The sequence below is a fragment of the Castor canadensis genome, chromosome 1 (genome assembly GCF_047511655.1).
Source record: "Castor canadensis chromosome 1, mCasCan1.hap1v2, whole genome shotgun sequence".
Lineage (NCBI taxonomy): Eukaryota > Metazoa > Chordata > Mammalia > Rodentia > Castoridae > Castor > Castor canadensis.
This window is the reverse complement of record NC_133386.1, coordinates 29,756,137-29,779,455: the sequence shown is the minus strand read 5'-3', so window position 1 is coordinate 29,779,455 and position 23,319 is coordinate 29,756,137. Positions and strand designations below refer to the sequence as shown.

The 23,319-nt window shown below is 37.4% G+C and overlaps 1 long non-coding RNA gene across 1 annotated transcript; it reads right to left on the bottom strand.

The window, feature by feature from the left end:
- Window positions 1-10,243: 10,243 nt before the first annotated feature.
- On the bottom strand, window positions 10,244-12,292 carry LOC141420694 (uncharacterized). Its single transcript, XR_012445221.1, has 3 exons — window positions 12,172-12,292; window positions 10,991-11,068; window positions 10,244-10,350 (listed from the first exon to the last, which is right to left on the bottom strand). It is a non-coding gene; the product is annotated as an uncharacterized lncRNA (long non-coding RNA).
- Between the last annotated feature and the right edge of the window lie 11,027 nt (window positions 12,293-23,319).

Here is a 23,319-nt window from a genome sequence, read left to right as displayed (position 1 = left end):
CCACTCCAAATCAATCCCTCAGTTCCTTCCTCCCCTTAACGTGCAGGCATCCCACCCTAATTAATTAACCCAACACCAACTTCATGCAGGACCTTCCCACACTTTGCCCCTTCACACAGCCCAGAAACATCAGCACATTCCTGACTTCATCACTTGTCAACTCCCTTTCTGTTAAAGACCAGTGTCCCCTTTCCCTGACCTGGCCTCTGATTTGATCTCACTTTAAAGTATCCCACTTTAAGAGACAGTAACAAATGCTGCCTTTTTCCTGTTTGGTTTGTTTATTCATGTTCACCCGGCCTGTTAGAATGAAAGACCAAGGGACTTAGCTGAGGAAAATAGTTCATGCATTTGATATGTGAACAAACTCCATACAGAATGTGTAACTCACTCAGCTCACTTCACCGATTATTACGTGACCTTGGAGGAGTTTCCTAAACCCTTGTCATTAATTCAAATACTTATTGAGCACCCATACTTTGCATGTTCTACTGTAAATGTCAGTGTTATAAATGAATAAGTAAGTAAACAAGGAAAAATATCTGCCCACAACCAAGTTTATATTTTGGAGAGGGGAGATGGCTATTAACAAATAAATGAACTTAAAAATATGGACATTTAAGACAAACATATAAGGGATGAGGGAAGGATAAGGAGTACAGGGGTAGGGAGATTGAGAGTAGGAGGGAAGGTGGCAAGGTGGAATAGAATCACCTAATGTGACATTTGACTAGACCTGAGGAAGTAGGAGAGTGAGCCATGTGGGTATCTGTAGGAAAAGCATTCCCAACATAGGAAATAACCACTAAGGTCCTAGATAGGAGGGTCTTCCCTGGAGTACTCATCAGTGAAGACAGCTGTGACTGGCAGAGTCAGAAACCGGTTGGAGGTAATGTCAGAGTAACAGAGATCTAGAGCACAGAGTCTTGAACATGATAATGGAGAAAATGGTTTTATATTGATCAGAATAGGATGTCAATATGGGTTATTGAGTAGAAGAGTGACATGATTTGATTTACTTCTGAGAAAGCCCAACCAATTCCTCTGTAAATGATCAGGTGGTTAAGATCAGCCTGTCTGCTCAATTCCCAGTTCCACAACATACCAGCAGTGTAACTAGCTGATTATTTAATCTTCCCGTGCCTCAGTTTCCTAATTTTTAAACTAGTATTGATCATCGTTCTTCTTTTGGAAGGTTGTTAAAATATAAATCAAATAGAGCATGTCAATGTGCTTGGCAAAGTATCTAGCATGTGGAAAAGTTCAAACCAAGCTAACATTGTCAGGCTGGTGAAATCCAGTGAGGTGATGAAAGTGTGGTACTTGGCTTGTTGTGACCATAGCAAGCAGGGACACCATCGGCTGTTATGAACACATGCATTTCTAACCCACGGGCTGCTGTGAAGTAACTTGGTGCATGTTAAATGTTTATATCACCTAGAAAGAGTCAGAGTAGCAAAAGTTCCCAGGTAATTTCCAGATGTCTCAGGATTGATAAAGGATCAACTGAGTTCCACTCTGTACAAAGCACTTTCCTAGGCACCAGAATGCCATATGCACTTGGGTGGAAAAGAGGGACAGGAACACATGCACTCTTGTGTTATTTAAAATTATATATGAGTTTACAATACATCCTAGTAATATATACTATTATAAGAAAGCATAGTATATTCTATATATTTAATATATATTAAAACTATATGCTATTAAACCTAGCTGTAACAATTGTATTTTATATTATATATACTGTTATATAATACAGAATAGTATAAGGCAATATATTATGTAGAATATTTTATAGGATATAAAATATAATTGAATATACATTATATAGAATACAGAATATAATTGATATAAACATCAATCCTATTTTTAAAATGAGGAAACCATGGCATAAGAAATTTGAATTCACATGCTAGTAAGTTATGGCAGAGGGATTTGAGCAGGCAGGCTGATCTTAACCATCTTATTATCCCTATGTTAGAGAGGAGTTGGCTGAGGTTTTTCAGAGGTAACTCAAATATAGAATATGTAAGCTACACTAAATATAATGTATATTAAAATAAAACACAGTATATTGTATATTATAGCACATATCTTCTTATAATATACATAAGAAAGAGGAAAAGTTAGTTGAGACAAGCCTCTGTGTGTGGCTGTACCCCAGTTGGGTGGAAAAATACCAGTAGATCTTGTCAACTTAAGTAAGAAAACACATTCTCCAAAGAATTGCAAGGTCTATGGGGAACAGCAGAGCACTGCAATGACAGTATGCGTGTCATAGCAAACTTCAGGCATGGTCAAAGAGATTGCAGCAAATGGAATGCAATCTTTTTAAAGAATTCTTTTTAAAGAATGCATCAGATATATTGAAACTACAATCCTTGGCCACAGTGGTTAACAACAAGGGTGATATTCATCAAGAGTTGAACAGTCACTGGGTAAAATGTCCTTATAGACATTGTTTTTCTATAAAGCTACAGTGACCTTTGTGCAAGCTTGAGGTTCTGTGATAGTGACTCTCATCAATCGTGTGTAAAAACCCTTCCTTCATAACCACTTGGTTTTACAACTTTTTTATTAGAGTTGACCTGAACAACTCCATTTTGATTGACAACTTTCATATTTCTTTCACGATCTACTGAAAAAAAGAAACATGAGTTATTCACTCCGGTTCACAGTCTAATCCAGAACCTGCTTTTGTAAATTTCCGGTATTGTAGCCTTTCCACACCTATGGCTGCAGATAGGGGTGTGGGGGCCTTGGACCTGGGCTACCTTAGTCTGAAAAGTGGATCTCATCTTCCTTACCTACCACACATGCGCATGCACACACACACACATATCCCAAACACAAGTTCTCTTTGCAAACTCAACCACATACCCTAGTCTGGTCTTAATAGCCCCCTCACAAGAAGAAAAGAGAAAAAGATTAGAAAAGCCTGCACTAGATTGCATCCTGGCTTTTTCCTTTCTCTAAGGGTAGATAAAATTTAATGTTTTTACTCTCATTTTACCTAATAAAAAAACAAAGATGTTCTCTTGAAATCAGGTGGGAAATTATCTTTGTCTTATTGTCACTTTAAAAATGTGCTGCTCTGCACACAGTTAGGCAATACTTCCAAACAACATTGCACTACAAAGATTAAGATGGTTTCTTATGTCTGTTGAAATAAAAATAAGGTTAAACTCTAAATATGATTGCATCTTCCAACAGTATAAAAGTTACATATACAATGAAATTAAAACAGCTCCTTGTTAGACTTGCTGATTCCTTGTTATTTATTTTCTTTCTTCCCTGCCTACTCATTTTGGTGCACTGAAAAGCACCAGCTAAACCCAGCCCTAATTCTGTTCTGCCAAAGCCAGTATTCTAAAATGCCTCTTTAATGATGATCCTTTCCACTGAAGGTGAATTATACTCTGTTGCTTTATTTCAAAGAAAACCATCAAACCATAAAACTGTAAATCCTAGCCTGTAATCCTAGCTACTCAGGAGGCAGAGATCAGGAGGATCATGGTTTGAAACCAGCCTGGGCAAATAGTACGTGAGACCCTATCTCGAAAAAACAATTACAGAAAAAGGGCAGGCTGAATGGCTCAAGGTGTAGGCCCTGAGTTCAAACTCAAGTCTAAAAAAAAAAAAAAGAAGAGGTAAGTAAAGACAGGAAAAAATGATATTTCAATCTGTTAGACAAAGTTGCATGAGTAGAGTAATAAAATGCAAAACATCAAAAAATTAGGTACTTTGTACAGATAGAGCTGTGAAACTGAGTGATATATATGTGTGTATCACTGAGTGATATATATAATTATACACAGGCAGTGGAAAATTCACATTTCTCTCCTGTAGTAGACTATGAACAATATGAAGAAGTTGTCAAAAATCAAATGTTAGTAAAGGCACAGTTAGAAATGTTCATTTCAAGCCAGGTATGGTGGAGCATGCGAGTAGTCAGGTACTTGAGAGGCAGAAATTGGGAGGATCATGGTTTCCAGGCCAGCTTAGCCAAAAAGTTCAGAAGATACCATTTCAACTGATAAGCCAGGCATTGTGGCAGTGTCTGTAGTCCCAGATAGGCTGAAGTTATAGATAGCAGGTAGCAGTCAAGGCCCCCAAAACCAGAGACCCTATCCAAAAAAATAACCAAAGCAAAAAAAAAAGGATGAAGTTAGACCTCACAGTGGTACAGGTTGGCTAGGGAAGGAAAGTCCTAAGTTCAAACCTCAGTACAGCCAAAAACAAAAAAAGAAAGAAATTTTAATTTCAGTGATATTTTATTTTACTCCCAGATCTATTCTGTCTTGGTTTAGGTTAGGATTGGCCCCGCCTGCTGGTCCAGTTGGAAACCAGAAATGAAAATACATAAGGCAGGCCCCTCTGGAGCGTTTGTCCTGCTGGTTGATTTCAGGACACTTGCGAAGAAAATGTAGCCTCTTCGGAGCTCACGTAGGGAGTCTGTCTGCTCTGATTTTCCAAAAACTCCTCCACCCCTCGGGCAGTAGGGAGTGAGGTGTGCGGAGGAGGGACAAAGTCCAGCTTTACCTTAATTTGCAACTTCTAACCACCTGTCACTCCAAGTCTTCTCTTCCGGATTGGGTCTTGCACTCCTCTTCTCCTGCAGGGAGAAGCAATCTCTATGGGGGCTCACTGATTTGGATTTGGATTTCGATTTCGATTTGGATTTTGGTTGGGTTGGGGTTTGGGTTTGAATTCAAGGAGCTGCCCCTGACCTTTGCCCACGCCTCAGTGTGGCGTCTAGCCCCCTGTGCCCATCCTCTGCCAGACCTGACCTGGGATGGATGGAGCGCGATCCCCCCGGCTCGGGCTCGGGTCTCCCCACCCCCGGTTCCACCCGGCGCTGAGCCAACCCCGGCCGCGCCGCGCTGCCGCCCCCATGCCAGGAACCCCAGGTGCCCCGCGGCTTCCCTCAGCTTAGCCCCGCGCCGCTCCTGACCCAAAGAGCCCACTGATCTGGAATTCCTACCCGGGAAGAGAAGGTGGGGACGCAGATGTCCTAGTCCCTTATGTCTTTTCTCTGCTCCTTCTCTCTGTCAAATCCCAAGGACAAAGGGGACAGAGTTCCTCCATGGTGCAGTCTGACAGGCCCTCTTCCCTTCTGTGTCCTCACGTCTCCTAGGCTCCATTAAGGAAATGGATAGAGAGAGAAATCCTAGCAAATAAGGGGACATCACACCTGTTAGGGGCAGTATTGCTGCTGGCCTACCTTACATCCTCTGCACTGTTCAGACAGTGCTTGGAGACCAGGGCTGCCTTAACCCCGTCTTTGGAGTCTCAAAAGGGACAGCACAGACCCGGTACTTGGCACAGTGTTAAGTGAGGATTGATAACTAATGATCTGGGTTGAGATTTGGGTAAGAGTATCCATTTTTCCCCTCTTTGGCGGTGCTGGAGTTTGAACTCAGGACTTTGGACTTGCTAGGCAGTCGCTCTACTGCTTGAGCCACACTCCAACCCCATCATCCTTCTTTTACTTGTAATTGGAAGTGCAACAGACAAATATTTCCTATCTTGTTGAAAATCTTGACACTGTTGTCCATCATCCATACAATTTGTAACCTATGCTGGCTACGTGATAACAGTTTTTTGCTTTTTAAGAAGTTTAGAAGCTGAGGATTATCTCCAGAATAGAGACCTTGCCTAGCACACTCAAGGCCCTAGGTTCCATTGCTAGCATAGGTTCCATTGCTAGCACTGAAAAAAAAAAATTAAAAATTAAAATGATAAAAATTTACAAGTTAGAACTTTCCAGAAAAATCTGTCAAAAATACTTTTTATATCCTAACTTTTTCCCTCTACAACATCTGAAATTTATGTCAAGAAGTTCTGGAGTCTAGAAGTCTGAAATTAAAGCATGAACCAGGTCACAAAGGCTCTAAAAAAGACTCCTTTCTCATCTCTTCCAGCATCTGGTGGTTACCAGCAGTCCTTCATTCCTTGGCTTGTGGCTCCCTAGCACACTTCTCTGCGTCTGTCTTTACATAACTATTTTCCCTCTGTGTTTGTTTCCAAACTTCCCTGGACTTATAAGAACACTAATACTTGGTTTAAGATCCATCCTAATCTGTAAAGATTCTATTTTTATTTATTTTGATCGTTTGAGGCAGAGTCTTTTGATGTAGTCCAGTCTGGCCTCAAATGTGAGATCCTCCTGCTGCTACCTCCACAGTGCTGGGATTACAGGCAAATGCCACCAGCTCCACAGGACTGTATTTGTAAATAAGGTCATATTCATGGGTCCTGGGAAGACATGAATTTTTGAAGGACACATTTCATCCCAGACCAATGCTTCTATTTGGAGATTTAACACTCCAGTCTCAGTAATTATCAGAATTAATAGGGATACATCAAACAACTTGATCTAGTTTTTATATATAAAATACTATAACTAACAATAGCAAAATGTAGTCCTTTTAAAAATACCTAAAACATTCACTAAGAATGATCAGAAGAAAACCAAATTGCAATCAATTCTAAAGGATTGAAACCATACAGAGTATGTTTATTAGCAATAATTATATTAAAATAGAAAACCATAAGAAAAAAAAATATATATATATAAAATGTATCAGTTTTTACAGGGCTTTCTAACCTATGATCCATGAACCCTCTAGAGGCATGATGAGCCTGAGAGAATACTCACAGGTTGCAATCGTATGTGCATTTCTCTAGAAAGAGATCTACAGCTTTCATTTGATTCTGAAGAGGGACTTGTGAACATAAACCTTTTTAAAAAATCAATTTTAGTGGGCTGAGGACATGATTCAAGTGGTAGAGTACCTACCTAGCAAGCACAAGGCTCTGAGCTCAAATCCTAGAACTGCAAAAGAAAAAGGAAGGAAGGAAGGAAGGAAGGAATTAAAGAAAAGAAATCCATTCTAGACACAGAACTATTTTACAATGCTGTGATTTTCTCTCTATATTCCCTTCCTTTTGGGGACTATTTTAGGAACCTACTTTGTTATTAATGTTTTAGATGCCCAAATCATTAATGCTGCCCTCAAAACTTTGGGAATAGTCCTTTCAATGCAAAGAGAGATTAAATGTAATAAGATAACACAGCCCTGTTTGAGACCATCAACTTGTTTAAAATTTAAATAGCATTACATCTTTTTACAGACCCAGATTGGAATAAGTATGGAAACAGCTTTTATGATGTCTTTGAAGCCAAAAAAATTAATGCACCTCTACACATTTTTATTTGAAAGCATTTGCAAACAGCATGCATGGCATAAATGTTGTCCATAACTCATAGCTAAGCATTGTGTTTATATATTTTTAAAAAACTGAACATTTTTAGGAGTTAGTTCTTCATTTTCTAATTATTAAATTGGAAATAAAATCAGGAGAAAAAACACATTTAACGTTTTATGCTTTACATATTCCTTTAGGCTTAATGTCCCTGACAATTTTTAAAATTCCAAACAATGATCAACCACCTATATTAACAGTCAGGTAGGACTGAAGAGGATTTCTCCCTTTTGATCAACAAGAAAATGGTGCTAAGAGGCAATGTAGAAAGATGATGCAAACTAAAATTAAAAAAGCAAATGTGTGCTAGGAGAAATGATTCTATACATATGCTCTGAATGCTTCTGCTTAGCTTGTTTTCCTGCAGATAAAATTGCTTCAGGACAAATATTGCAGCTATGAAGATGAAACTATAGCAAGCAAGTGACAATTATGCTAGAAACATATAAAACAACTAAAAATACTTTGGAATTTCCAACTGCAGCATGTATAAAAGTTTTAGCTTTCATGATAATGGAAAATGGAACCTCAACACAACTCCAAATTTGCAATGTCTTCAAGATGTGTCAGCATTATACAGCATGGGAAAAGCAAGAATCTTATCTGGTGTTCCATTTAAGCCATATACAGGTTTCCTGTATAAATTATTCTGCCACTCACCCTTCATTATGATGCTAACATCCACCTTGGAATCCACTTCCATCTTGGAAAAGGGTTAGTGGATTTGAACATTAGATATCCCTAACAAATCCTGATAACTTGCTTGCAGAAGGGATAGTCTGGAAATGTCATCACAACTAAAAACATCCTTTTTTAAACTTACATCAAGATTTAGCAATGCTGGGGGAGTAATGGCCCAAACATTGTATGCACATATGAATAAACGAAAAAAAAAAAAAAAGATTTAGCAATGCATTTTTCACATTGTGATATTGAACCTGGGATTTGTTTCAGGGTTCTCTTAGTAGAGTACTTCACATATTAATAACTGTGGAAATAAGTATAAGTGGGAGAGTTATGAGTCTAAAGAAAAAGACACACACCTCCTGAATGTCCAAAGTCAGTCTCACACTAGCAGAGGGTCTAGCTCAGTGGTAGAACGCTTGCCTAGCATGCCTGATGAGTGAGGTATGTTGATCACCCTCACCACTAAATAAATAAATAAATAAATAAGTCCCAGGAAATCCCAGTGGGCCAGGTTTGCCCTCTGCTGCTTCTCTTCCCTGACTACCCATGTGTCATAGAATTGACAAACCATGTTCTTAAGCTGTGGTTCCTAACAATCTGACACTAAGTACTGAAAGCCAAGGTTTAGGCTCACTTGCTAATTTTGTTAATTCCCTAGGCATGATTTCCAAATGACATTTAAAGTACAAGGGGGAAAACCGAGGCATTCTGGGAAATAGTGTTTGGCTATTCTAATTATTCTCCATGAAAACTTGCCCCTCTCAGATTCACTTTCTAGGGGCAGTGTACAGCAGCCGTCATCTCAAAGGCCTACAAGGCCAGGTGATTCATATGGGATGAGAGGAGAAGACAACTGTGTGCCCCTCAAAAGTGGGCAATCACTGCTCCATGGCACCTGCGACCTTCTGAAAAGAACACGGAAGAGTAGCTTTCCAAAATTTTTCTCGAGATAATTTAGGTATCTGAATATTTGTGTGAATATTCTTGATTTTTAAATGCAGACCCTAATTCCAAGTTCCTATAATATTATGTGGCCCTCAGACCTAACACAAGAAATGTTTCACAAGTCTGTGATCTCTGGGGCAAGAGCTTCTTGAAACCAGGTTTGGCCACATGGCCTGAGAACTTCGACATGTGGCCTAATATAGCTAGGGCCTCAGTGACCTCATTTATAAATGGGTGAAACGATTGTCCTAGCAACAGACTCTGGGGTCCTTTGCAAGGTGAGCACACAGCACTTCTGAAATATAATCATCCTCCCTACCGCCAATGGCAGCTCTCAGACAATGGAATGGCTTCTGATGTAACCATTAACAAATTTCAATTCATTTTATTCAATACAAGCACGAATGTGCACAATTTATCAAGACTGTAGTACTATGAGTCAAAAGCATACAAAGCAACCCTTCCACACACAAATAGCTTTCCCCAAATCACCCAATATTTTAATAATAGGGTTCTCAAAATGCTAAGAAAGCTTGTATTATTACACTATAATAATAAAACACTCAAAATCTAGAGTAAAAAAGGATCAAAATGCATTCATTACATCATGAAAGATATCATTTAAACTGAAGAATGAAATATTGGAGAATATATTAAGAAAATAGAGGCAAAGGCAGAAAGCCACTGCAACTAACTGAAAATTCTAGAATGTATATGTGTTTGGAAAGAGAAAATATACATATAATTCATGTATATTAACACATAGTAAATATTTATATAACACATGAGTATAATAAAGTATATGTTAATAATACAATAAGCAAAATGCCAAGTATTTTGAACCCTCTTCTCTACTAAATCTCTTACTAATTATAACTTGTAAAAAAATCAGATTCAGCATTGGTATGAATTTCTGGTCACATTTTGTACAGGACTCTAAGTAATGAAATAAATGACCACCAGACTACTTCATAGCTGAGAAATAAGAAGATAATTTCAGGTTTGAGTCTCCTTCTACTGCCTGTACTTCTCTTTATTTTGGGGGTGCTGGGGATCAAGCCCAGAACCTCCAGCAATAGTAGGCAAACTCCCTACCACTGAGCTACATCTCCAGTCATCCCTGATCTTCTGTTTACCAAACCTGACTGTTAGAAAAACACATTAACCAGTAGTGGGTGGGGACCAAAGCAAATGTGAAAAAAAACTATATGCAGCAAGACACTGAAATGTTTCTCTTACAAAAAAAAAAAATTTCTCCATGATAGTCCTACATACTACTACAGATTTTATTTCCAAACAAATTTCTTCATCAAATTTGTTTAAAATAAATTTTGATTACCTTAAAAGTAAAATTTTGCTGAAAAACACTTATTAGTAGATGTGATCTGTTCAACATTTTCACAGTCTACTCTCGAACTTGAGTGAACAGTGTTGAGTTCCATTAATCTGACAAGAAAAGGACAAGAAATATCAAAGATGCTGAGTCACAGACACATACTCACATTATCAAGCCCATCAACAGTTGATGTATCTCTCCATACTTTCATTTGCTCCATGTATACAAGCCACTGATAAACTTTCCTGAAGGCATCCTGTTCTCCATTCCTGAAATTAAATAAATCAATTATAGGAAATCATCCATACTGTGGATGCTTCCTTTCCCTGACTCAAATATTCTTATAAAAATTTAACAAGAAAATCTTTAAACATTTCATCCATGTTGTTTTTACAAAGCAGCAGTTTGTTATAAACAGACCAAGGAGATTTAAGATACTTCAAAGGCTTGATCTAAACCTCCTAAATCCAGGTTGCTCTCATATATTTTCTAAAACATAGTGTATTCAGTTTAACACTTAAAAATAGTTAAGTGTTTTGTCATGCACTAGAAAAGTTTAAATAGATCTCACTCTAAGAAATGGGCGTTCTCTGGTATTCTCATTTTTACTAATATTTTTCAAAAAAAAACTAGAATTTCCGTTCACTGTTTTCTTATAAATGTTTTCATGCATTAAATAGCATATCTCATCTGTCCAAGGCGATATACGTTAACATATTTTGATAGATGTTGAAAAAAGAAAGTTCTCACATCCTTCTTCTTGCAGATGGTCTTCCCGATTACTCTTCTTATCAGGAAAGAGGCTGATCTGTCTTCTTTTAGCATACTCTATGGGCCAGTGGCAAGAAGAAACAAATAAAGGCCATTTTGATAATTTTTAAAGATTTTGCAAATATTGGCTGTAAAAATCTTGCTATTCTGAATTGTTCACTTAATATTCCATGAATTTAACATATTTTAACTGTCATGAATAAATTATAATATATATACACAATCGTGAGCATTTGCTTAAAGCTAAAACTTACAGTATACATTTTCCCATAGTAAGTGTAAGATGATGATATAGACTGTCAAGGCAGCTTTGAATTATTGGAAATAAATAAACCACTATTTCTGTGGTGGTAGCTTTTTATTGGACAAGAAAGATTTAGTTGGACTGAATAAATAATTCCATACCTTTCCACTGTTCTTCCCTGGGAAAGAAGAACTGTAATTTAAAATAATTTATTAATTCTTGTTTTAATACATATTGAAATTTTTACAGCTGAGAGGAACACAGATAATTCTTTAAGGCCCATTTCCTCTGATATAAAAGGGTGTGTATTCCTTACCACCAACTGGACATATTTGTCTCAATTTTGAAACTGTTTGTCTATTCGTTATGTTTTTATGATGTCAATTCTGTTTACCTGTGCAGTATGGTAGACATTTACATGTCTATGTGCCTATTTTGCCCAATGAAATCCTGTCATCTTCCCATGATATGTGTAATGAACAAAAGGTGTTAAGTGTTCATCAAGACATGGAAGAAACACCTATATATACTTTTTTTTAAAAGATAAATCTTGAGGGCTGGGGGTTATAGCTAAAGTGGTAGAATACGACATCCAGGGTTTGATCCACACTACTGAAAAAGATAGTCTTGAGAAATTTATTAAAAATTCAATCATCATTCTTTATGCTTTCCATATTTTCAAATTTTTCCAAAATCATGGACTTATCCATCACTTTCTAGTCCATTTCTTAAATATACGTATACATTTAAAAACTCAGAAGTAAGCTGGGTGTGTGGTATATGCCTGTAATCACTGCTATTCAAGAGAGGGAGGTAGCAGGATCACTTTCCCAGGTCAGTCAGGGCAAATATTCAGCAACACGCCATCTGAAAAACAAACTAAGGTTAAAAAAAAAAAAAAAGGGTGGTGGCTTACGTGGTATAGTGTTCGACTAGCCAGCTTGAGGTCTTGAGTTCAAACCCCAAAACAGCCAGGGCGCGAGGTGCAGGGAGAAGTAGTTTTTAAAAATGAGGTATTTCTGCTCTTGAAGTGAAAAAAAATATGTAATTTGTTTTCAGTTGATACTTAATAATGATTGCTGCTAAATGAATTCATTCCATCTCCCATTGCAGAATTAACAATTTAAGAGTTTTCTTTTTTATTTCCTAGTAACCATCCTAAACAAGAAATTTTTTTAAAATGAAAGAAACTTTATTATGAGCACTTGTATGTCTCCTTCTGTTAGTTACTACAGAGTAACAAGTTAAAATTCTTTTATATCCTCTTCTTTTCTCACACACATATGCTTTTGCACACAGATTCACACAGGCACAGAGTTATGTATGTGGGCCCACAGTAAGTCAAGCAGTCATTGGGCATTTGCAGGGCACTCATGGTATTAGCCAATGACTCTCTACCTGTGATGCTCCACCTCATAAAGTTACACACAGGAGACGTGTACAGTTCAGGACTTGCTTCTGAACACTCAGAACTCAGGTTCCCAAAGTGGGAAGATCAGTCACTGTATCCTCTCTACTTTCTTCAAAATTTTGCTTCCACCCATCCAGGTTCTCCACGTGACTTACATAAAAATAATTTTGAATTCCCAATGAGATACATACTCTTTTTTATTCATTTATTCACATGTGCATACATTGTTTGGGTCATTTCTCCACCCTGCCTCCCTCCCCCACCCTCTCCCAAGATACATGCTTATTTTCCAATTACTTATTCCCTATTCCTCAGAACATGAGCCCAAACTGTGTAACTATCCAGGTAATAATAACAGTGAATATTACCTTATAGTACAAGGAGACAAGAGAAAAGGAGATAGGTATCCTTACAATAAAATACAAATTACATAACTAGATTCTATTACACAACCCATAATCAATTTTTCCTTCCCTCCTATATAGGCAACAGATGTCTGGACTTTATGGTGCATCCTTTGCATCATTCGTTCTCTCTTTTATTCACTGAAGTGTGTCTGGAAGCCACAAGACAGCTTATATAACGGTTTTAGAGTGTGGTCTTTACGTTACTTATGTCAATACTGTCATAATAAGATTAATTACTATGTCCTAATCGGAGGATGGTTTGTTAGGAAACTACTTGTCCTGTAACCTGAAAATAACATGCATTTATAAATCTCTATGGAATTAAAAAGATAAACATATACAGCTACTAGATGGTCTAGGTTTATTGATATCCATGAAAGGAGATCAGGTCTCATTTCTTTTCTTGAAAAGAAAAATATTAAGAAGATCACTCTGCAATTTAAAAAAAAGTCTATGTAGGATGTCCAAGCACACTGACAAACAGTTTTAAAAATACATCATTGTACTGAAGCACCCTTCTGTTGTATGCAACACCCACTTGTGCTTGGTCCTGTATGGGAGCATGCTTGGAGCAAAGCTTTCCAAAGCTCAGGGGAATATTTACCCTGTAGGATCTTTTTTTGATGTGCTAGATACAGGAAAAGGGAGTCAAAAGCTTTGGCCAACTTAGTGCACTACCTTCATCTGAACTCCAAACCTAGGAGCTATGTTGCCATGTTTAAAATTCTATTCTCACACCACTGACCTCACCCAACACCAAAGCCACCTCTTGCTTAGAATTTTAAAAAAGAGAGTCTAAGTAAAGAGCGGTATCTTGCCTATACCTGGGTCTGGAATATAGACGTGGTTTAATGAAATGATACATGAGAGAAAAGGAATTAGAAAACCTAGAAGTTCTGTTGAATCTCTGGTATTAACTCTAAATCTCATATAGTTTGGGAATAAAGGACACCTATGTTTTCTTTGAAATGAAACAAAATCCATAAATATGGACTGCTGACATTATAAAAGAGTCAATGATAACTTTGGGGGTATTATGATTTTAGTCCTCCTACCACAGCTGAGCCTGAATAACTAGAAACTATCTCTTTAAAATTCCCTCTTGCAAATTGGAAGACAGCTACTTTATTTCCATTGAAATGTCACATACATTGAGATTTTCGCAAAAATGTTGCTGGTGCTGCCAAAGTAGGTTTTACTTTTCTAAATTATCTACAATTATTAACTATTACCAACTATGTGTAACAACCACCAGCTTTATCACTCATTGTGTATAATATAAACCTTAATTCAGTTTAATTAAGTCAGTTATTTCAAACTACTAAACTTCTGAATGTTACAAATTATGTCCCCTATAAGTTTTGAATTCCAAGATGTATTAGGTATTCTAAAAGGTGCTAGGTATATCTGTGTAATAAGGAGAACTTTTATAACGTCATAAAGCAGAAAGATTTAATATCTATGTTTGGAAATTCTGTTTTAATATAATATACAAGGTTACCTTCTCTCAAATAGCGTCTCAATTCAAAGCACACCCTTGATCAGAATTTTATGTATTTTAATGAGGAGAACGTAAATCCTTAACTACATAAAAAGTAGAATAAACTCAGCAACACTGTAGTGTTAACAATGTGTTGAGAGGCAGTCGGTAAACGCCTGTGAGACCAATGTCTGATCTTTTTTTTTACAGAGAATAATTTTCATTGCCAACAGTTCTCCTTTCCCTCTAATATCATCCCATGTGACCTCCTGGATTTCTACTTTGGAAACAATAAATGTTTAGAATATACAGCAGAACCAGATTCATCACAGTTGCAGACACAACATTACAAGTATTCTTCTACCCATCTGTTATGCAAGAGGTGCTCACACTGCTTTTGCTGAAAAGTACTGACTCCTTACTTAAGCCCACAGGTTAATTAAAAACAGGAGAAGCTTGGCATCCTTGCCACCATTTTGTATGTCTTTGCTCTAAGCCATTCTTTTCACAGTCACTTTGCAATCACTTTGGATTCCAAAAAAAGACAAAACTGATAACATCTTTATGACAAGGAATCAGGGCCACCTGGAGCTGCCACCTTCCCAGTGAGAACAGTTCACATCCCAAGCCAGAGTAATCCTCTCAAACAGGAACCAGTGACTGGGACTGTTTAACCATGCAAACATTTGTCCCCTGCTCCCAGCTCTACTTAAATCTATAGCTCATGTCTCTACCCCAAAGATGGCTGAAGAGAGCTAAGTGCTTACTCTGCCTCTTTCCACACCATGTCCGGAGCCTTGTAATAAACCTCCTTTCTCTGCCTTCACCATGCCTCTTTATTGGCTTTTGGGGACGGGTGGCCAGACTTGGCATATGGAGTCTCAGGAGTTTGGGCCTTGGGTCCAAAACTCCAGTTTCAGTTGCAATCATAGAAATCAAATACCCACATACAGAACCAAACCAAAAAAGGCAAAGAAACTCTGTTTGTCAAACGGAATAGAATACTATCTAAAGTATAAAATGCATATTCTGTGAGAATATAGGAATTGTAATAACAGGACTTAGAGGTAGCATCCCAGTCATGGTGGATGGAACTTCTATAAGCAAATACTATCTAATACTTGGAAGTAGCTTAATTTGGTTACCTGTATTAATTTGCCTTTCTGCAAATAAAACATTTTTTTTCTCTTTTCTGGACTCCTTTCTTCTGTTTCCAGTAACTAATGGACTTAAATAACTCTTTACTCCTACACTACCTCTTAGAAATAAATTATATACACATACGAGGAAAAATAATTCACAACCTAGTAAATGAGCAGAAAAACTTGGGTTAAAATTCCATGTTAGAATTGGGTTAGAATTCAAATAAAGAACAAATTTTGTTATGTTACGTGGACATACAGATCGAGCGATGTCTAGCACTATTTCTAAAATCAAATCAGGGTGGAACACAAAAATTTGTACATGCATGTTCATAGCAGCATTATTCAATTAGTCAAAACTGGGGGAAGAGGCCCATCAACTAATGAATGGGTAAACACAATGTAGTATACCCACAGAGTGAAATGTTATTCAGCCATAAAAAGGAATAAATATTCATTCATGCTATAACATGGATGAACCTCAAAAATGTATACCTTAAGTGAAAAAAGTGAATCACAAAAGATGACACATCTTGTAATCCCAATTACATGACATTTCCAGAACAGACAAATCTACAACGACAAAGTTGCCTAAGAGATGGGAATGTGACTGTCAGCGAGCAAGAGTTTTCTGAGAGAAAGGGAGATGAAATGTTTAATGGCTGTACAATCCTATAAATATACTAGAAACCTTGAAAGTCATGCTTTAGGTGGATTGCATAGTATATTAATTGTACCTCAATAAAATTGTTTCTAAAAAGCTGAAAGGAGTTATCAGCAATCATTTGGGTTTAGATTTGTTTAGCGGTACTTCATTTTCTTTCTTTCTGTTGTGTGTGTGGGTGTATTTGTCATGGTTTTTTGAGACAGGGTCTCTCTATGTAGCCCAGGCTGGCCTCAAACTCATGATCCTCCTGCCTCAGCCTCCCTAGTGTTGGGAATACAGGCAGGCCCCACTATGCTCAGTTTATCTACTTCATTTTCTATATAATTAAAATTCACTAGAAAACTATTATCACCTATACTTTGAGTAATAATGCAATTCCTGTATTTAAAAACTATTTTAAAGCTTTTTTAAGTCTTTCCCTTTAAAGATCTGAGGCACAATGAATACTTTTTAATACATGTCAAAAGTGGACACTAAAAAGTAATAACATGATCATGGTTGACACTCAGTTACTGTTTTGTCTTAATCTTTTATTCCTCACTTATCTGTGGCTGCTATTTTTCTGTTCTAAGGCTGCAATAATTTTCTTCAACTTCACCAAAATGAAGATTGGTTTTCACGCTTGTCAGCATTAACATGAAGCTAACTGTTGACCTCGGGTGTCATCAGAAACTGATTTACTTTCAGGATAAGTTAATAATACCCTTAACAACACTGTTATGCCCTGTCACCCATCAAAATTCTGGAGTAAGAAAATTTTCAATTGGTTTAACTGACCTTCCACAGTTTAACTGTCAAATAAATCCCATAATGGACAGCTTAGAAATCTAATTTGGTAATCCTGAGAAACTCCCTCCCAGGCCCTCCCTCATGTTCTCTAAAAGGTTCAAGAAACAGCAATTACAACATTGACTTCTAGCTGTAGCTTGGCATCTCTTAAGCTCTCCCTGGCATTCTCCTGAAAAATCACCTTAGCTGTCCTCCTAGGCTGTCTTTTAGTTATCACGTTTGTATGCTTATGTCTTCTGCTATTTCTGTTCTGCAAAGAAGCAAACTGGAACATTTTATTATTAACCCTTAAGTAACAAAAATGTCACTCGTCTCCATCAAGGACTCCAAATCTCTTAAATGTGGCAGATCTTTTCTCGGAAGGATGATCTTACTTACATCCAGTGTATACCTTACCTTATCTTTACACACTGTTTAAATTCCAACTATAACAAATCAGACAAGACCTTCAAAACTGATTATAAAGTCAGGAAAGTCTCTGCTCACAGAGTCCCAGAGTTCATGATCATAACAATGATACCGCAGTAGAAGGTAAACCATGGACCTTGACTGCAAATTGTACCCCAAAGGTACACAGGTGAGGGTGAAATGAGGGTCTTTGCATAGGTCGTTCCTATGCAAAGTGATTTCTGTGAAAGTGAGTTCTACTTCTGTTAAGAATGTAACACTCTGCTCAGCAGCACAAAGGCAAGGCCAAGCAGAAACAACCCTAGATCCAACCTTCTTTTGAAAGGCAATTTACCAGGAGAATTTTCAAATAAATCATCTACCTGCTCCCAGAATTTCAAATGTTTAGAAATATCAGCACAGCATGTATTTTCTTTTTAGTGCTTTTAAAGCTCAAAAGTTTGCATGACAACCACATTCATGCCAAATGATCTGCAAGGAAATCTAGGGATCAGATACTAGATTTAGAGGATAGAATGGCAAGTTGGGAGTGGTGTGCACATCTGCAATCCCAGCACCCTACCTAATTAGCAAGATCCTGCCTCAGAAGAAGAAAAAATGAAGGAGAAAACATGGTAACAGACAAAATTATCTTTTTAGTTGGCTACTATTTTTTGCTTCTGTGAAAAGAAATATTATAATGTTATTTGTCAAGTGGCTTAAGTGATTGAGTGACTGCCTAACAAGCCTAAGGCCCTGAGTTCAAACCCCAGTACCACACACACACACAAAAATCAATTTGAGGAGGAGGAGAAGAGAGAATGAAATAAATGCTTTACATAATTGATAAAATTGATGTTACCCACTAGGTCTCTCTAGTCATTTGATTATCACCCAAATAAAATGAGTCAGATTTTCTTTCGAGTCTTCTTTTACTTCAACAACGGTTTTAGACGCAAATAGCGTAATTCTCTTTCATTTTAGATAATTTGGAGTTTACTTTAAATGATCTGAACCCCTTCACAAAAGTTACCTGGGCCTCATACAAACTTCACAGACCTCTCTGGCCCAGGGCTGCTGGGAGGAGAGAGGAGAGTGCGCGATTCCACGTGCGAGATAGCAATCATCAACTCTTTTAAATCGTTTCCAAATCTTCCAGCCCCACACTCAGGATTCACGATAATTCCCAGTGTTGGCGCTCGCTAAGCGACACGTTGATGGGGCAGAAGATGGGAAGGAAAATAATCCTGGAAGCATAGTGTTGGTTTTACACTCCCTGGGTATCTGTTACACGTGAATTTCCTCTGGCGCCAGCAGGTATTTTGAGCAGGCAAGCCGAGGGATCCCAAAGGGGAAGAATGGGGTGGGGAAGATGGAGCTGTAAGTTTGGGGATCAAAGCCTTAAAGATTCCAGAGGAAATCCGTAAGATCCAGAGGGACTGGCCAAAGGGCTTTAAGTGGATGTGGAAGATACTTGCAATTTCTCAGGCTCTAAGCCGCAGAGGAAGGAGAGGAATACAAGATCCCAGAGGAGCAATGACAGCGGACGCTGGGAAGATGAGAGGCTCCACCTGAGAGGCTCTGCCACACATTTTACATCAAAATCTACATGTCGTGCCAGAAGACAGGGGTAACCTGAGGCCAAGCGCAGTGGCCAGGGGCGATGAGGCCAACCAGGGGCCCAACACGACGCTCTCGCGGAGGCCGCCGCAGCCTCCCTGGAGGTCTGGGAGGCAGAACCATTAAAAGCCCGCGGCCCGCCGAGGCGCGCAGTAAAAGTGACTGCAATTTATTTGGATTAGTCATTATAAAGGTCCGGAAGACAGCTATTTACCCGATGCGGGGCCTTGACAAATTGCTTGGGCAGTGCAGGAGAGGACTGTCCCCCTGACCCGGGGTGCTAGGGCGGGCAGCCTCAGGGCGCGCAGCCGGCTAGGGGCGCGTCTGCACCTGCGAGTGCGCCCAGCTCTCCTAGAGGACTTTTCTGCTCCAGGGAACCGGCCCCCGCCTGCAGGTCTGTAAGGGAGACTCAGCTCCTGTACCAGGGACACTTTCTTGCCAGATTCGGAGAAGATCACCAAATCTTTTATCTGGCTGAGTGTCCTGCAGGTGATCCCGGAAAAAAATCGTTTTGATTGGCAGCATCGGAGTCAGGGATCTTTCAGTTGCCTTTTTTTTTAAGCACCGACAAGTGGTTCGAACACGAAATTTAATTCTTCTTAATATGGAATGCGACTGTAATACATATACTGGTCCTTAATTGAAGATAATTTAACCTCGTGTCACCCACTCTCCAGTACATCTGCTCCAAATACCCGACAGCCCCTTGCTCTTAAGGTTCAAACACCTAACGTGAAAAGAACGAACGACAAATTCACTTTTTTTTTTCAGTATTTCTGAATTTAAGTAATTCTCGTAATTGATTTCTGTTGTTAATTTGTTAAGTGCTACGTTAAAATCCATTTAAAGCAAAGGTGTTTGTACCAGCTATCAACTCCTAACTTGCAATGCAATCTTCAATTATTTTTCCAGCAATATACTACTTTTAATGTAATTTATTGTTGCCTCGGTTTTAAGGCCAACTCTATTGGGTAATGTAGGTCTAAATCCTAAAATGCGTAATTGTGAATAAGAACTCAAACCGTTGATAAATAAACCTAGTCACTTTGTTTTCAGGATCTGAAACAGCACTTTTGGACGTCTCTAAAAAGCCAGGCGTCGCGCGGTGAGGTTAATTACTTTAATTGTTTGCTTTTATTTTGGTTAAAGACCTAAGTCTTTAACTTAGGGAGAGTGTCTGACTAAAACTCTTTCTTGTTCAGTAGAAATCGGGCCCCTGCAGTTAGTAAGATGAAAGTTCAGTGTGACCAGAAGGTGAGGTTTTTAGCCCTTTTGATGGAGACTATTTGAACCTGAAAATTTTACGTGGCTATCTATCTTGCTAAAAGTCAGGGCGAGATAAAGTGGAATCTGGCTGCGATTTCTGCTGGAAAGAAAACATTGAAATGACTGCTCATTTATCACTGTGCCCGCCCTCCCCTCCTCCACCTTGGCTTAATTGACAGTGTAATACCGAGATGTTTGCGTCCTTCCTTGACTGTTGGGAATGAAACCAACCCCACTGAAGGAGGAGTACTAAATTATCCTGTTTATTACGTGAAGAAATGGTAAGAGGAAGAGAGCAGGAATTGGTTGTAACAATGCCACCATCAGCAAGAACATTGGACAACCGTCCAAATTCTGAGCAGCTGACTCATCAGGTTTCCTTCTTGTTTGTTTTCTGGTGACTCTGCATGTGGAGGACCCCGAAAGACAACAGCTATTTGAGACTTTTGTCAAGATATTTTTGTGGCACTATTCCTGAACTGATTGCAAGAATACCTGTGTTAGTGGTTTCAGAAATTAAAATGGTGAGTTCGTTTGTTTCTAGTCCAGCTAGTTATTTTAGCCAAACAGAAAAAGCATTATCTTTCTACATAGATGCTTAAATACACAAAAGAAAAAAAATGCATATGTAGTAAAATTCAACTTCAATAGTAACACATAATACTGAAACAATAACAGAATCTCTTTTCCAATTCTTAAATTTCTTTAACTGTAATACCTGTTTTTAATAAGAATCCAAAAATACAGCCACTCCCAGATACTACTTGAGAACTATAAACTAGAAGAACCCAGAAATGTCCAAAATTATTACTAAAAGACCAAAATGCAGAAACCCTTTAAACTGGATGTTCTATTTGGGGAACTTATTTGATGGAAATAAATATAATTTACACAACAATTTTACTTAAGGATTGTCCACAATAACAAAAAGAAAAGAATAAATATATGCATGTGAAAAATATTCTCATTCAATTATGTCATAGAAAAAAATGACATTCAAAGATGTCTGACATTTTTAGATAACAAAATGGGTTATTATAAAATATAATTCACCTTTTGGTTAAGAAATATCTTTTCCCATTAATGTAAGACATTACCCATTCTGTAAGTTTTCATTTACATTTAGATTTCTGGACTCTATGTTATGTGAAAAATGTGTCTGTTTACACTGGTGTCAACACTCAATTATTAAATTAATGTAAATTTATAATATATGTAACAAATGGCTCCATTTCTCCCTTTTTACTTTATTGCCTGTCTTTCTTTCTAACATTTCTGGCAATATAAGAGCCAGTTAACCTATCTTTTAAAAAGCTTGCATATGTTTTTATTGAGATTGCATTAAATTTGTTAAGTAAATAAGGATAAGTGATGTCTTCAAAATATTGAGTCTTCAGACCCAAGAGCAACTATATTTGTATGGTGAGGGGTTTTTTTCCTCCCATTTTTAAAAATCTTCCTCAGCAAAGTGTCATTGTCCAGACGGAATTATAATGATTAAGAGCACATTACAAAAACACTTTGTCCCTCCATTTTCTCCCAGATAAAACAGAAACAGTGTCCTGTTCACAGAGTTGTAGTTAGAATTAACTGACAAGCTCCATTCAAAACACTTAAAATGGTGTTTGGCAATAGTAGATGCTCAATAAACATTTCTCTGTAACTAGATCCTTAACATTGCTACTTGACTTTTTTCCTAAGAATTTCAGCCTTTGTTTTACTGTTATCATAAATGAAATGTTTTCTTCTTTTATATTTTCTAGCAGGGTATGACTTGGATTAAGAAAATTGTTAATTTTCTAATCTCTTTACAAACGATCATCTATATTTATTCTTTTATTCCTTCAGTAGCTTTTCAAATGATTCTCTTCAACTATCTCGGTATGAAATCTTATCATCTGAAAACAATCATAAATTATCCCCATCTCAGCGGTTTTTCTAACTCATTATTTCTTCCTCCTGTTTAATTGCCTACGTAAAGACTTCCAGAACCTTAGCATATAATAGCAGAGATAACACACTCTTTTGTCCTTGACTTTAATGAGACTGTGTCTAGTGCTTCATTATATGTCTTTGTCACATTACAGAAGTTTCTATTTAGTTATATTATAACAAGATTTTTTAAAAGACCAGATGTTAAATTTTGACTTTAGCACATATGACATAATTATGTGTTTTTTCTGACCTATTTACATAATGAATATATTAGTAGAGTGTATAACACTGAAACACCATTGTATCTACACACTTTATGAATATACTATTATGTATCATATTAGTCTATATGCTGATTGATTCTATTTATTAATATTTTGCTTAGGATTCTTGCAAAGATATTTATGAATATGAACCAGAATGGATAACTTTGTACATGTAAGCACATTATTAAATAGCATTAACTTTCTTAAAATGAATTATTATAATGAATATTGCATTAAATTCATGAAAATACTTTGGACGTTTTCTCTGTATCCTCTGAAGCTGTTGAAGAATGATGGAGCTTTTATTACTCAGATGCTATAGAATCCCATGACAAAATTATCTGCTATTTTTTTTGGGGGGTAGTGGAAAGTGTTAACTTTTCAGTTTTTCTAAGAATTACTGCATTCTCCTATCTCTTCTGGTTTTAGATTTAATATATCTATTTTTCTACAAAATCATCAATGTTCTTATATAGTTGAATCAAGTAATCTCTAAATTATTCTGATTCTCCAGTTATCTATGATTATATTCCTTCTCATTCCAATTTAAAACTTATCTACAGAAATATTTTTGTCTCAAACTAGGTCACAGTAAATTTCCATATTAAGCCATGGCAAAAGGCTTTGAAGGCACTACTCCTTTCTAACTCCTTTCTATTTATTTGAAATCCCAAATGAGTATTTGTGCCACACT